Source organism: Grammomys surdaster, unplaced genomic scaffold (genome assembly GCF_004785775.1).
Source record: "Grammomys surdaster isolate TR1022 unplaced genomic scaffold, NIH_TR_1.0 343, whole genome shotgun sequence".
NCBI classification, from domain to species: Eukaryota; Metazoa; Chordata; class Mammalia; order Rodentia; family Muridae; genus Grammomys; species Grammomys surdaster.
In genome coordinates, this window is record NW_021604762.1 from 2,572,467 (window position 1) to 2,588,852 (window position 16,386).

Sequence of the window (16,386 nt, forward strand, 5' to 3'; positions counted from 1 at the left end):
ATAGAGTCACCCCCCTCCCCCATTTTACCAGAGGGTGTTGCCAGGACCAATCTTGAGCAGATGTTATACAGGGAACCATTGGCACTGAGAGGTTTTGAGTACAAAAGCCTCGCCATGCCCAGAGGTCAGTGTTCTAGACCAATTTCTCCTTTTCTTGGCTCTTGAATGTGTCCTTCTTCTTCTTTGACAGTTTTTCCTGAGCCTTGAAAAGGGCATTACAGATATCCCATGTATATGGGTGTTTCTGTCTTTGTACTTAGACTGGCTATGAGTCTTTAACATTACTGGCCATCACACAAAAGAAGACTCTAGACTACAGCTGACTGCATCACTGTAGGCATAAACATTGTTACCCAGAAGCCAGACGGTCTGACTGACATCTTGTGGACTTAGATTTTGAGTATAGGTAGTTTTTACTGGCTGGTAAGGTGTTCAGCCCACCTTAGGGAACTCATGCTTGTGTTTCCTCTCTGACTGTGTAGCAATAGTGTGATAGCATCCACTGGTACACTGATGTGTAGATAGACTGAAGATAAAGTTAAGTCCCTCTGCTTAGGGGATAAAGACTGAGTTGTTCTGTAGTCAGTAAAGGGTGGCGTTACTTTAGTCATAGTCTTAGACATATTTAAATGTATTTTTGGTATGAAATTAAGACATACAAATTTTGCCGGGTGACATACAAATTTATTGCTAGCCGGGCGGTGGTGGCGCACACCTTTAATCCCAGCACTTGGGAGGCAGAGGCAGGCGGATTTCTGAGTTCGAGGCCAGCCTGGTCTACAGAGTGAGTTCCAGGACAGCCCGGACTACACAGAGAAACCCTGTCTCGAAAAACCAAAAAAAAAAAAAAGACATACAAATTTTATTTTTTTACTGAGTTATGAACTTGCATTTTTTTTTCACTTTGCTGTAGACAGGTAGAACTTGGCACACTTTGGAAAAGCATACACCTAAGCAGTCTCATTCTCACTGTTTGGGAGACTGTGTCCAGACTTGCCCTTGTTCTTGTAGAATACTGTTGCTTCAGTGCCTTGTGTCTATCTGAGGCTCCCTTCTCTGCACCTTTTGACTCTCCTTTATAGTTCATTTTTGTTTCATTTCTCTTTGTAAAGATGCTACCAGCTGTCCACTAGAGATTGTTCTTTCCCTCTTTCTGAGAATGGAGCTTGTTTCCCTTGCGACTGATTTCTGGACGGTGGGATATGATTAGAAATGATAGGCCCTGTTTCTTCACATCCTTAAGCTTTGTGCAGGATGCACATGAACTAGGACATGCAGAGCCCCAGTGCTCGGAGCCAGAGCCCTGTGTGGCTCTGTGGGGAGAGAAGGTTGTCCACCCACCTGAGTCCTCGCTCCTGTAACTGTTGTACGTATATCAGACTGGATAGTTGTAATTGTCAACTTGACACCATATAGGACCACCCTCAAAGAGAGTCTCAGTGAGGGACTCTCTGGATTGGTTTAGCCTGTAGGCACGTCGGTGAGGGGTTTTTTAAAAATAGTTTCTAGATTGTTGCTTGTTGGTGTTGTGGGGTTTTACAGTAGTTTAGCCTTATAGTAGAATATATGTTGAATTCTGCTTTTGTTAGGATCCCAGGTAATTAAGGATAAAGTAAAAACTTAGATGTTATTTAGATGCTAGACTTTGCATTAGTCATTTCTGTTAAATATCTGAAGGACATTTTATTTTTTTGCCAATACTTTTTGTATAATGCATATATTTGTGAAAGTTTCAGACTTAGTAACTTTTTAAAAATTTAATAGTTTCAACTTAAGTGCATTGGTTTCATTTGTTTTTGTTGATTTTAGAGTGTGAATTATGTTTTGAGTTTTGTTTGATACAGACTCTCTCTTCATAGCCAAGGCTAATCCTGCACTATATATCAATTTCTCTTGCCTCTGTCTCCTAACTGCCGGGATTACAGGTGTTGCCCCACATCTGTCCTTGGCTGTGTCTTTATTACACAATACTCAATTCATCTGTTAAACCTTCATTTAAACCAGGCTTTGCTTTACTGCTCTTACAGATTTTCTGGTTTGTTTCATTGTCAACATCATCTTTACAGGCCCATTTCTTTTAATTTTAAGAAATGTTTTTAATTTTCCGTCCGTGTGTGGTGTGTGTGTGTGTGTGTGTGTGTGTGTGTGTGTGTGTTAAGCACACGTAAGTGCAATACCTTTGGAGACCAGATAGAGAAAACTCTGGTTTCAGATGGAGTTAGAAGTAATGTTCCACATGGCTGCTGTAAGAGCCACTCTTCTGTAAGAGTAATTATACACTTAATCACTGAGCTGCCTTTCCGCCCCTGCCCTCTCCCTGGTTCCCTTTATAACTGATGAGATAAAGAGTGCCTGTTTTTTTTTTTTTTTTTTTTTGTCTGTACTATGGATTCCTCATTTTATAATCTGGAATTCTTGTTACACAAACATGAATTTCTGTGTTGGAAAGGACACAAGCTTTTGAGTTAAATGCCTGTGGATTTAGATTTTGACTGCTTTCTTCAGGCTATGCTGTCTAGGCATGTGTTTTTTTGAGGTCATGTTCAGCTACAAAAGGGAGTGCTTTATTCATCTTCTAGTGCTGTGAGAATTGTGAAGCAAAATATAAAATAGTCTTTATGATAGCTTTGTTTTGAGTTCTAATGATTTCCTAAAAGACTCATTTTTAAAGCACTTGATTTAAATAGAACCAAGTAGTTGAGAAATCAGATTGAGGAGGGGGGCTTGCCCCATTCTAAGGTATTTTTCTATCGCCAAAATTTTGTGTTGGTAACTTTAAGTGATAATTGAACAACAGATTGCCAGGCAGTCTAAGTAAGGAGTTCTCATAGCTTCATGAGTCTGGACTGCTGATGTCTGAAGCATAAGAGCCTGGCCTACTTTTCAGGTGATACTCCCTAACTCCCTGGAGAGGAGAAGCCCAGGCATAGATGAGTTGGCTATAGGGAAGGACACCTCTGAGCTAGAGCTGCTCTGTTCATTCACACATGGGTTTCATGGGCTGTTTAGACAAAGCAGTCTAATGCCCCTTTGGACAGATAGTTTCCATGTGCCTATAATACCTTATTGATTGTACTGAAGTGCTCTGAAAACTACTGCCTTTCCCCACCAAGTAGCAATGTTATGCTTATGACAAATACTTTTAAAGGTGCTATCACTATTAGTTCCTTTTCTGCAGACCTCAGAATTTTTGTTACCAAATGACTATTTTTACAGGTCTTCACATTAATTTCTTCATTTATGTTTCTGTTTGCTAATGATAGGAGCGAGCTTCATGAAACACTTGAAAGTACATGGACAGAGTTCCCGGATCATTCTGCATCTGCTCCTTATTTTCATTTTTGCTAGTGTAAGGTAATATTTTAATAGCAAAGCAGATGTTCCAGCTATTAACCCTGTTATTATTTGCACAAAATATAGTTTGTACATGAACCAAAATCTAGCCATTGTGTTTTCAGAATAAGTTATAAAAAAGTGTTTGATAACAGTTGCAAAGAATTTTGTGGTTGATAAAATTCAATATGATATGCTTTGGATAAAAATGGTATAATTCTATATTACAAGGTACTATATAGTAATTATGGCTTTGAAACAAAGCCTAATACAAGTATGCTAACAATACCATGACCTGATCGATATGTGAGGAGTGGATCTTGTATTTCTACCTTTACTAGGTCAGGTTTTTTAAATTTCCCAATTTAGAATTGTTTTCTAGAAAAGAAAATGCCTGTGATACACATTTGGTTTCACTCGTTGCTCCAGCACCTGGAAAATTTGTTCCATTGATGAAAGTTACGTGGCATAGCTTCTACAGAGCAGGGCTCCTCAGGTCTTAAAGGCAGTCTCTTTGCTTTTAGCACCAGGCCATTGAGGCTGCTGGTGAATGTTTTTCTAAGGGGTAGTTCTTTGTGTCTTTCTAAGTTACAAAGTCCCTACCTGATAAAAGTTAGGGGTTTCCTCTTGAAGAAAGAATACTCTACATGGCTCAGCATACAACTCTTGGTGTCAAATCCTGGACTCTAGCCAGAGATGTTATTCTGCCTGAGACTAGATTGTAAGAAAGGCACTGTTTTGACTATTTTCTTTTTGCTTGTGTCTATTAAAATGAGTGATGCTTTCTTTGTCTTACATGAAATTAAGTTTATTTAATTATAGTAACCTGTAACTTAAAAAAATCTTTCATTAAGGATAGTGCTATGACTATGGACTGTACAAACAATATGGTCAGCTTGTTTGAAGAAGTGTACTTTCATGAGGGAACTATCTTATTTTTTATCTGGCAAAGATATGAGCTGTTAGGCATCCTGCTGACCCACTAAAATCAGTAATTCTGTGTTTGGAAAAAAGAAAAAGAAACTGAAGCCTTAATGTCAGCTCTTGCATCTAAAACATAGGACCAATGTTTTCTAGTACCAAACTTCAGACTTCCCATTAGTGATTAATATTACCCTTAAAGATGTGTACCAGTGATAGGCTCTAGTCAGATAAAAGAATACAAGAAATACTGAATTCCGATTTGTTACGTAAAAATCATGCTCTTTGCACCATTTAGAAAATAAGCAATCATTGTCACTACACAGAGACAACTATTATAGTAGCGTTTGAGTGACTGATCTTTTCTGTCAGTGATGTTACATTATCTACTTTTTGGTCTCCTTTTGGTCTCTGGCTTTATTTTGCATATTATATAACTTTTTGGTTACTGAATACTAAGTCTACAAAGTGATCAAGTGTTTTTGCCTGTGCATATGACAATATCCATCCCATTCTGCTCTTACTGTCCCTTTTCCTGAGGCTTCTTGTCTTCCCTGGTAGTCTCCTGCTTTTGTTCCCCTCAGTCCTCGTTGATACATACTTACAAATATCTTTATTCTTAGTTTCCAAGGTGAAAGTTCTTTATTATGTCTCAAGATTTCTGTTCCGTCAGGAGTGGAGATCTTTACAGTAGAACTGATTATTAGAATTTTCCCTGTGTTGGTAATCCATCATTTGACTTGTTTTCAGATGTAATTATTTACCACACAGTTTCAACAGAGTTTTGTAAGGTTTACAGGTCACTGGCTTATAGACTGGAATTGAACAGTCAGCACCACTGTTTAAATGCAGACTCTTTCTTTAAGTTCCCTAAATAAGCTTTGAACTCACAGTTACTTTTTGTTTTCTGAAACCCCTGCCTCAGGAGGAGATCTCTGACTGATTCATGGTCACTAAAGCTCCGTCTATTCTGGACATCTCATGAAAACAAAACTTTAGTACCTATGAGTCTTGACTGACAGCTTTTGCTTTAGCGTGATGTTTTCTAAGGCAGTCTGCACAGTGGCATGTAGCCATTCTTTATTCCTTTTGTAGCTCTCTACATCACTGAGAGATGTGATGTATTGTTTACCAATTAAGTAAGTGATGAACTTTCGTGTCATTTTCACTTTCTGACTGTTCTTAACACTGCCTAGGCATTAGCAATTGATTTTGTCAGATTGTATGCTTTCATTTCACTTGGTATACACTGAGGAGTAGAGTTCCTGAGACATACTGCAACTCTATGCTTAACATTTTGAGGGCTGTAATAAGTAACTGGAAAATACCAGCTAGGAGGCATCGTGGCTACCCTAATCATCCTTTCTGAGATGGTTTCATGTTGGTCATGTTCCACTCAGTGTGGGTGTATGTGGTTTTAACTTTTAGATCTTAGAGAGATCTTTCTGTAATAACAGGAAATTGTTGAAATATAATTTTTAAACCATTTACACAGAAAAATATTGGTGACATTTCGTTAAAAATCTTTTTTCGAGACAGGGTTTCTCTTATAGCCCGGGCTGTCCTGGAACTCACTCTGTAGACCAGGCTGGCCTCAAACTCAGAAATCCACCTGCCTCTGCCTCCCAAGTGCTGGGATTAAAGGCATGCGCCACCACTGCCCGGCCTCCTTAAAAATCTTGATGTTAATAATTCATATTTGAAATAATTTGGAAGCAACAGAATCCAACAGAAATCCAAGAATTCAGCAAAGCTTCTTTGGGACCCAGGAATAACCCAGGGTGGTGTGGACCATAAAGGACAGCAGCAGCATCTCACCTGCTTCGCCTGTCTTTGTTGTGGTCTAACTGTGACTATACCCCCATTGACTTGATGTTTAAACCCATGCTCAGTTTCTCCCTTCATGAGAAACAGAGTTAGCTAGTCAAGATGTACAAAGAAGGGCTAGGGATGTAACTCAGTTACAGAGAGCACTGCCAACATATAGCCAGGACTCCACTCCAACATCCCCCACATAGACAAGGGATAGTGGTGCTTGCCAGTATTCACATACTTCAGAGAAGAGGCAGAAGGAGCCAAACTTCAAGCTACTGGGTGACAGACAGAAGCATCAGTGACTGTTAAAACATGCATGGGATCTAGTAAAATCATACTTACAAAATATGAGGTCATGAAAAAAGACAGACTGAGATAAGAGAAAGAAGTAGGCCTGATATAGATGGCTCCTTAGAGGTCTGCAAGAGTCTTGACATGTTCAGAGGCAGATGCTCACAGCTAGCCTTTGAACTGATCATGGGGTTCCCAACAGAGGAGTTAGAATGAAGACTGTTGGAGCTAAAAGGGTTTGCGGGCCCCATGAGGAGAGCAACAATACCAACTAACCAGATCTCCCAGAATCTAAACCACCAGCCTGGGAGCACTTAGGGAGGGATCCATGGCTTCAGCTGTATATGTAAGGGTGGAGGGCCCTGCTGGGTATAGGTGGGAGAAGAGATCCTTGGTCTTATGGAGACTGGACGCCCCAGGGGGTGGGAATTTGAGGGTGGGGAGGTGGGAGTGGGGGGGTAGGTAGGGGTACATCCGCAGAGAAGCAGGAGGAGGGGTGAGGGGATAGGGAGTTCGGGGAGGGGGATGGGGTAAGGGGATAACATATGAAATATAAATAAAACATCCAAAAAAAAAAAAAAGGTTGTTAAGAACACTGGCTGCTCTTGTAGAGGAGCTGGGTGCAGGTCTTAGCACCCATGTGGCAGCTCACAACTGTCTGTAATGTCAGTTCCTGGGCATTCCACATCCTCACACAAACATACATACAGACAAAACATCGATGCACATGAAATAAAAGCAAATAAATCACTAAAAAGACTTTAAAAAGGTGAAATGTCACATAAAAACTGTAAACATAAATTCACATAATTTAATCTGTCACAAAATAATGACGAAAGTAAACATTAGTAAACACTGTGTAAGCACAGCTTAGGTGACACCCCTCACTGAAGTGAGGAGGCATGCAGACATCCATTAGGACAATATAGAAAGAAACAGAATTTTCTCCTCAATGTAATCGGAATGTATAGAACTTTAGGAAAAAAAAAAGTAATCTTTATGTGGATTTGTGTTAGAGTACCAATAAAGGACCATTAAGGAAAAAACCAAACCAAATCAAACATTCCTTTGACTAAGAGGACCATCTCTGTCATAAGTGGAAACCTAACAGTCTAGTTGGGTTGGGTCAATCACCTGGCCAAGGAACCACTCCTGGAAGGTGGGCTTACCTTAAACCATGCTAAAGAGACGGGTGGAATAGTATCTTCATTATTGAGCTCCTTTATTTTTCTTCCCAGAACTCCTTCCCTTTTGGTGCAGGGTCTGTGGGCAGTCATGAGATATGGCTGAGTCTGCCCACCTTTCTCAGTTTAAATTAGGCACAATTTTTTTCTTCTTCTTTTGTTTCTCTCTCCCTCTCCCTCTCTCTTCCTTTCTCCCCCCACCCCCACTCTTTTCTGATGCTTTGGGCTTCCTTTTTTTAATCCCTCCTGTCATGTGTGTCTGATCCCCACACGAGCTCAAACAGCATGGCTTCCCCCACCCTGTTCTCTTCTGTCCTCCTCCTCTAGGCAGTTGCCATGATTTACAGCTTGCCTGCCCTGGAAGTTTTTCTTTTAAATTTTAATAAGATTGTCCCCAAGCTTCAAAAAAAAAAAAAGAAGTAGGGATGGAGGATTATGGAAGCAGAGAGGGAGTGTTGGGAAAAGAAGAACTACAGGTGAGTTCTAGCAGCAAACAGATGTTTTAAAATGTGAGGAAAAACAAAATGGGCATCATAACTGCATCCCTGAAGGGCTTGTTCTACGTTATTCCCCTTCAGCTGTGAAGGGAAGGGCACTGGCAATTTCAGATATAATAGGCAAAGCAGACACTGACCATTTGTATTTTCTTCTCAAGAACACCACGTTTCTGATTGGGCTGTCATAAAGTATCTAACTTAAATTATTACATGTACAGTTTTTATAAATATTGCACAGACACACAGATAAAAGCACATGTATCACAAGGGTGCAGTTCTGTGGAACTTCATGAAGTTACTTACTCGATTTGAAAACGGAGCCAGCACCAAATCAAGAGATAGCATTTCTGGTGCTCTCTCCAGGACTGCTTATCTATTTTGAAATTTCAAGTAGAAAAGATCTTAATAGGACATATACTTCATTCTCTTTGCATATTGATTTGTGAATACATTTTAAGTAATAGATTGCATCAGGATTTAAGAACTGAATATTTATACATATCAAACATTTGCATGTAATATTTTTGTAGGTAAGTCTCATGTAGACACAATTTCTCCTCTGTCCGGATGCCCAAGGGTAGATAATGAGTTAAGCACTCATTTTGACGTCCCCTCGCTGCCCTCTTCTAAGAACTGGGTCTGTTGGGTATTGCAAGTTCTTGCTTTGTTCGAGTAGATGCACCCTAAGCTTGGCCCGTTCTGCTCCTTCATAGTCCTGCTGTTGCATGTTACCAGAATTGGTAAATGTGATTTGGTTTCTTGTAAGACCTTTCTAACTACTATGCCTGTTTATCCGTATTTTTTTGTACCTGAGAAAATTGTATTTTCTCATGCTGCTTTAGGAAGAAAGAAGCAACATGGTTGTTTGTTCCCTGTTACAGTGTCTCTGTCTTTTTTTTCCCGAACAAATAAAGGATCTAGAGAAAATTCTGTGTTGTCTTTTCAGCGTGAATGCTCAATTGATACAGAAAAATTTTACGTTTCTTATTTATTTTTGTTAAAAGAAGCCTTTGTCCTGATGATTTGCTTATTAAAAGAGTATATTTTTATCTTAAGAATAGTTTGAATGGAATTTTTAAATAGTTTCCTGATAACCATGCTTTAATAAAGACCCATTTGTATGACTAGGAAGTAAAGATGAATAACATCGCTAATGGTGACATTAGATTGTAGTTTATTTTATATTAGTAGTCTATGTCCTGAAATAATTTAAAGTTAGTTATAATAAAAGACATGTGTGACAATGCCATTGAGAATAAAAATAAAAGATGTCAGAGAAGAGAGAGGTAATGACTGCTCTTCGTTTCTGGAAAGGATTGTGCCATTTAGCTCCGATCTTTCTGTTCTTTGACACTGGAAAATAAATATAGCCCTCCTTGGCATAAAGATACATTCTGTTTTATTGGGTAAGACAGATGGATTTATGTTACTAGGTTCTGAAAAAAAAATTGAGATGAGTACTTGTTTTGTTCACAGAGAAGCTTATGTGTAAACTCTTCAGCATCAGTTACAAGGCAAATGTAGATGTGTCCATGAGAATGGGGCTGTGCAAATTAGTGTGCACCGTGGATTTAAGAGAAAAGTAGTCAGCTCGAAGTATTTCACTGTGTTAGAAAACAGTGACTTAGTAATGCTCAGACGGTGGATCTTCACAAGTTTAAACAGGACATGTTGGTAATCTCAGGAAGCAGGATATGAATTGTTGACTTTTTATTTTCCCAATAAAGACTTCGATATGCATGCATATGTAACCATTGATACCTGTGCCCACATTCCTCTTATATAATTGATTTTATTATGTGAGTCAAGATGTACATGTTTTTTCATAGTTTTGCTTAAAAATTATAAACTTTTGTCTCAGCTAACTTGTAAGGATTAAATTTTCTACAAATTAATTAGGGATTGTAACATATTCCTAACCATGGATTAATTAGCATGTTCTTGAAATTATTATAATTAAAATACTTTTAGGTTGTGAAATGCATACAAATAGTAAATGAATTAAGGAGTGAAAGCTCTTTTCTGTATTTCATTTAAGAGTGGGGTAGACCTATAAAGTATTCATGTTATTGCTAATGTAACATGTGAAGAATGGATATTGATAGTCCAAAAACTCTTGGTGGGCATACATGTAATCATAATCCTTAAGAAATAGAACATTACCGGTACTTTAGTAGCCTCTTGTGTGCACCACCATGACTATAATCCATTTATGTGGGTCATTTTTTTTTTTTCTGGTTTTTTCGAGACAGGGTTTCTTTGTAGCCCTGGCTGTCCTGGAACTCACTCAGTAGACCAGGCTGGCCTCGAACTCAGAAATCCGCCTGCCTGTGCCTCCCAAGTGCTGGGATTACAGGCGTGCGCCACTACCGCCTGGCTATGTGGGTCATTTTTATTTTTCTTTAAAAATCACTGCCTACCTACATACACATCTGTCTGTCTACTTACGTATCTATGTAGGTGTTTGTTGTTGATTTGTTTTAATTGAGAAGTAAGCATACTCTGCTACTGCCATCATTAGCTGAAGACTCTTAGACTCTCAAAGGTGCCATGGCAGTTGGGGGTCATCATAAAGCTTCAGTTTCTAGAGTGTTGGCCAGATCCTCCTTTGGGAAGGTACTGGGCAAGTGTTGATACATGAATGAGTTTTGATAAAGAGACTTGTCAGTCAGAGACTCCTAAGTGTTGACTGTCCAATGGGAACTTACAGATATAAACACCACACAGCCACATTAAGGTAGCCACTCCAGCAAATACTTGCCCAGTCTCCAACTCTATCCATCTGAGTGAACATCTGTATAGTTAGAATGGCTGTTCTGAAGCTATGGACCTTCATCTAGGTTTTATACCTTCACTAACAATTAATTTTTTCACATGTATCTACCACAAAAAAGAAAAACAAATGACAACATTGAAACTAGGAAAATTAATTTTGTTATCTTTTATGACTCATCATTTTGCCTGCATTCCATCCTTATCACCTAGTATTGCCCCGTCATGGTCTGCTGTCTAAATGTGCCGCACTTAAACCCTTGCATTAGATTGTGTGAATTCATTCTGAGCGTTATCTGCATAAGAGGAAGAGCATGTACTTTTTTCTTTCTGAGTTTGGTCACCTCTCTAAATTCTATGCATTCCAAGTTCATTTCCTGTAATTTCATGATTTCATTTTTCTTTACAGCTAAATAATATTCCATTGTGTATGTGTGCTAAGTTTTTACTGCCCTGTCATTGGTTGGTTGGCATTTAGCTTGTTTCCATTTTCTTGCTATTTTAAATAGAACAGCAATAAACATGAATGTACAAACATTTCTATGGTAGGAGCCTTTTTTGAAAGTTTTATTCTAATGAAATAAAAAAATATTAATCGCATTTAATTTCACTGATCATTAGTGACCAACTTTTTCAGAAGGTTTTTCATTGGGAATTTTGCAAAATCTAAACTCAGTTTAGATTTATATTAATAATCCTCTCTAATATACATATGCACATATACTTATGCACACGAATGCACACGCAAAGTTGCTTGCTGTTTTCCTATTCTTTATGGGTGTTTCCAAGCCTTCTTCATTAGTAGGGTGGAATATAAGAAGTGCATAACTTCAGCCGGGCAGGGGTGGTGCATGGCTTTAATCTCAGCACTTGAGAGGCAGAGACAGGCGGATTTCTGAGTTTGAGGCCAGCCTGGTCTAAAGAGTGAGTTCCAGGACAGCCAGAACTACACAGAGAAACCCTGTCTCAAAAAAACAAAAAAACAAAAAACAAAAAAAAAGAAGAAGTGTAACTTCCCTGTAATGGAGAGGTTTGGTTTTGTAGTACTTCATTGGCCACTTATCCTAGTGAGTTTCCGATTACTGAAGCACCATTATCCATGTATTACAGACTTGCGTGTTGTTAGTATGGCCTTGAATTTGTTCACTGTTCCTGATTATGAACTTCTTAGCATTTCCCAGACTGGGCTTGCTTTCTTGTGAGTTATGGTGGGAATCTGTAGAGAAGGGATTCATTCCTTCAGTCTTTCACCTGTAAATAGTCCTCAGATAGTCATGCACATTACAGGCTTTTGTTTGGGTTGGATGAAAATGTAAAGTGTCTGTTTTAGGACTCATGGCACTGTCAAGAGATATAGCAAAGTCTTTTTCTTTAAGTCTTCAAATTTATGAATCCACTATAGCATGGTACACACTGAGAAGAGGATGTGACGTAGACCAGATTAAAGGTCCTTTGAGAGGAGACTGGCCAGTTGACTGGAGTCACTGTTACTAAAATGACTTATTTTTAACTTCTAAAGGCTAGTACACAGAATGATTGGTTTCATTATGATGTTTTATATCATGATTTGCTTTTACAACCTTGTAGTATTTAATTCAACTTTGAGTTAGAGCAAGATTACAGATTTCTTCCATGTGATGGATGTTTGGGTTGTATATAAAAAGTAAAGTTGGTGAGCTTTATTTTTGCATTGCTGGAGACTAGTCCTAGTAGCCTGCAAGTGTTCTACCACTGAGCAGTGTCCTTTGGGGTTACTCAGGTGGTGGTGCATTCACCAGAGCCCAGGTAGGCCTTGAACTTGGATTTTATCTGATTTGGTGAGTAGTAGCTGGGATTATACATCTATACTTGCAAGCAAGGCTAAATCTTCAGATCTTAAGTAGGTAAATATCAAGAGTGCTCTATAAAGTGTCTGGCAAATAAAAAGATGACCTTATTCAAACTTATCTAGGACTTAAGAGTAGATGTGCTCTCAGCCTTCTACGTTACAGGTGAAATTTCCAGGTAAAGCACTGTGGCATGATCATTTGGTTGCTAAATGGTGTGCTGTGTGTCTGTTCTGCCTTGAAGACATCTTTGATAGTGATATCTCTCAATCCTGGTTTTTGTTACCACTAAGTCTTAGGAGTTCTCTCTCTTAAAGGAGTTCAATCTGCAAAGCAGATTGTCCGTGTTTGTGTCACTTTTTAACTGTTGTTTTACAATATGAGTCATATGCCTTAGTTATTGCCACTCCTTGTGCCAAGATGAAGGTGCTGTTTTCCCCATCCTGACTTGTACACAGCTTTCTCCCTACAGCCTATGCTCCTGTGGGTTTTTTTGCATGCCTACATTTTCCACCTTGTACCTTTATACTTCTGTAATTTCTAAATCTCTGTGGCTTGTGTTTTAAATTTCTACAAACCTGTATGTTTCTCTGCCTGAGTTTTCTTTTTGTCCTGTCTACCACTTCATCCAGAAAAATGCCTTCTTGAATACCTTAATTATCCCTGCCTCCAATGATTGGATGTTTCATGATATATCACTATTATAACCTGATTTATAGTGAATTGGCTTGTGAACTTACCTTTCCAGGCAGACTGTGAGAACAGTGCATATTGTCAACATAAAACAAGAAAATCTATGAAGTGAAATGTAGTTGGTTCCTTTCTAAGGACATGTAGGGCATCCTCAGTGGACTCCACTGGTCCTTAGCAGACTGCTCACACTGGCATACTCCAAGAATGATATATACAACAAGCCTAAGTGGATCATGTCTTCATTCATGTATTCAGTTTTGTCCTTTGTTTGTCATAGCGGTCACACCAAGCCATACCTTATATCAATCACTGCCATGGGTTGGCATCAGAATCAGGCTCATGTTATTAGGTAGGGCACCATTAGGTAAATGAAGTTTGTATTAATTCTCCAAAGAGAAAATGGTTGGATGGGAAAATAAATGTTGGCTCACTTGTAGTAGGCATGCTATCATAGTCTGTTGTAGTACAAGTTGAGAATCTCATTCCTCTCACCCCTTCCAGGTGTTAGTGCGCTGTGTTAGGTACGTACGTAAGAATGATTAGCAAGCCTTCCTCATCAAGGTCCTGTACACTTCTAGAATTCAGAATACTTTTAAAATAAACTTTTAAAATTTGGTTTATAATTATGATTTCATAGTGTAATTCTTTTAAAGTGTGTGCCTAATAAAAAAGTAATGTAGTCTTGAAAAAGATGTATAACGTAGCTGACTGAGTATAAACATCAACACCAAAATCCCCAGAGCCAGTCCTCAGTACTGCTGTTTACTAGCTGTTTAACCTTCATCAACTTATTTAACATTTTTGTGCCACAGAATCTTGATGTGTAAATAGGGGTAATAAAAATACCCACACCATGAGATTGTTGTGACTGTTAAAAGTCTATTCAAATAAAATACATGAAACTGTATCTGGCATATTATAAAAGCTTACAAAAATATTTTGGATTATGATTATTAGAATAATTTGAAGACTAGAATTTCCTAAGAACATAGCTTTTATTTCAGCTAGTCATTTTAAATTTTTTTATTTGCAAAGAAGAGTATCACTATGTAGCTTAAGCTGGCAACAGACTTACCCTCTAGTGTTAAAGTCAGGGTTCTTGCCTCCTAAGTGCTAGATTTCGACAGGTACAACTATGACTGGATCAGAGTTTAAAATGTTCAGGGCTAGGCATGTTGCTTAACGATAGAGCATATACTTGGTGCGCATGGAGCCTGGGTTCAGTGCCAGGCTCTAAGAAGGAAAGGAAGGAAGCTGGTAGATAGGACTTTCCCAGCAGTGTGCACCATGCAGTCAAGAAACTGCAGTTTGCTCATCTGCCAGGCTGCCTGGTGTGGTCATTTAGTACTCAGGCCAGCCGCTCCTATGGGTTTGCCTAGTAGGAATGTTCCGTAAGAGAAATGACCTTTGAACTTGGCATCTTTCATTCAGGACAGTGCATTTGAGAATAAGTCAGGATGCCTGTGTTAGGTATATGTCTTCATTGTTGATTAGTCATTCAGAATCTATGCACCCGCCTAACTATGACAGGTTAGTTCTAGTTTTGTGCAAGTATAAGAAATGGTGCTATAAAGAATTATGTAGAACTTTTGCGGAAAGGTAACTTTGTTTGTACTTTGTTTGTACTGGTAGATTTTCTAGAATATATGCTGAGTGTCAGTGTAGGATTTTGTACAGCTGCCAAGCTGTTTTTCAGAGTTCTATACAATTTTGTGTTTCCACCCAAGGTATATGTTAGTTCAGATTGCTGCACATCTGTGCCAGCCATTGAAATTCTTTTTTTTTTTCAATATTTGCCTAATCTACATAAGAATGTAGCTGTTGACTTAATTGACCCCCATTTTAGGACTTGAATGAAGATACAGAAAAGGGCTATGAAATGCAGGCTGAGAAGAACACAAATAAGGAAGAACCCAGGGATCAGTACAGAGGAGAGTGGAACTTGTGTTTTGCAAGTATGAAGCCCTGCGTTCCGTGCCTAGATTTGTGAGACCTTTGACTAGCCCATGACTGTTTATTGTTTCATAAAGATGAATAAATGTTGAAGTAACTTGAGATTAGGGTTGATCTATAAAATTCCATTGTAGTCATGTGATAGATCCCTTTTAATATAAGTTTGTCTTTTGTTATATACATGGTTAATGGTTCATATTGGTCTCTGATTCTCAGCTGTGTAGTAGAGGGAGGTGGATTATGCAGTGGAGTGTGCACGAGGCAGGACTGGATGCTTTGAGTTTTATTAGGAAAGCGGTTCTAGCCTCCATGGGGCTTAGACTCATTTCTGTACATTTGATGGTAGCTAGGCCATTCAACAATATTTTTTCTTATAATCACACCACACCAGACATTGGTATGAAGAAGGATGCAGGAGTTTTTAAAGATGAGGCTATTGCCTCTTGTGGAAAACAATGTAAAGAGTAGCTCTGCCAAGGAGATCAGGAACAAGTGACCAGAGCTGGCTGGTGGATGACCTGAAGCAAACAGTTAGGAAAAGGTAGATAGAGGGTTTTTAGATAGAATAGAAATGAAGCATTGTGTAGGTGGTGGTGATAGTTTGTGTATGCATAAGAAGCAGGTCTAAAATACTGAATATAAAGCCTATGTTCCTTTTTTTTTTCTTTCTGTTGAGAAGCTTTAAGTTGAAGACTGGGGAGAAGCTGCTGTTGACATTGTCAATGGTGAGCAGCTCAGAAAGCAGCAGAGAGTGTGTGGGAGCACAGGGCTCTGTCCAGTGTGATCTGGGGCGTGGCCACTGCTTCAGGCATGCTCACTCCTCCATTCCCTCTCCTTATTCCTGCTTTTACTACTTTGTAGGACTTCGTATATATACCATCAGATATTGGTAGAAATTTTAAAACTACACCTGGTGCTAACTTAAACTTCAATTTAGGTTATAAAATCAGATATTAGAGTTTCATTTTCAACGGTGTTTCCAAGCATTTGTTTCAAAATATCCATGCTCGATTTTGGCTTCAAGTACCCCTAAAGTGTCTGGGCCAGCTGACTTACTCTAGCTCATAAAGAGCTAGGCTAAGACCAGGTGCCCAGAAGTGT

General features: G+C 38.9%; 1 protein-coding gene across 5 annotated transcripts in view; it reads left to right on the forward strand.

Annotated features, from left to right (window-relative positions):
• The window catches only part of Lclat1 (lysocardiolipin acyltransferase 1), a 146,907-nt gene that overhangs the window by 69,345 nt on the left and 61,176 nt on the right, over positions 1 to 16,386 (forward strand). The window lies entirely within an intron of this gene.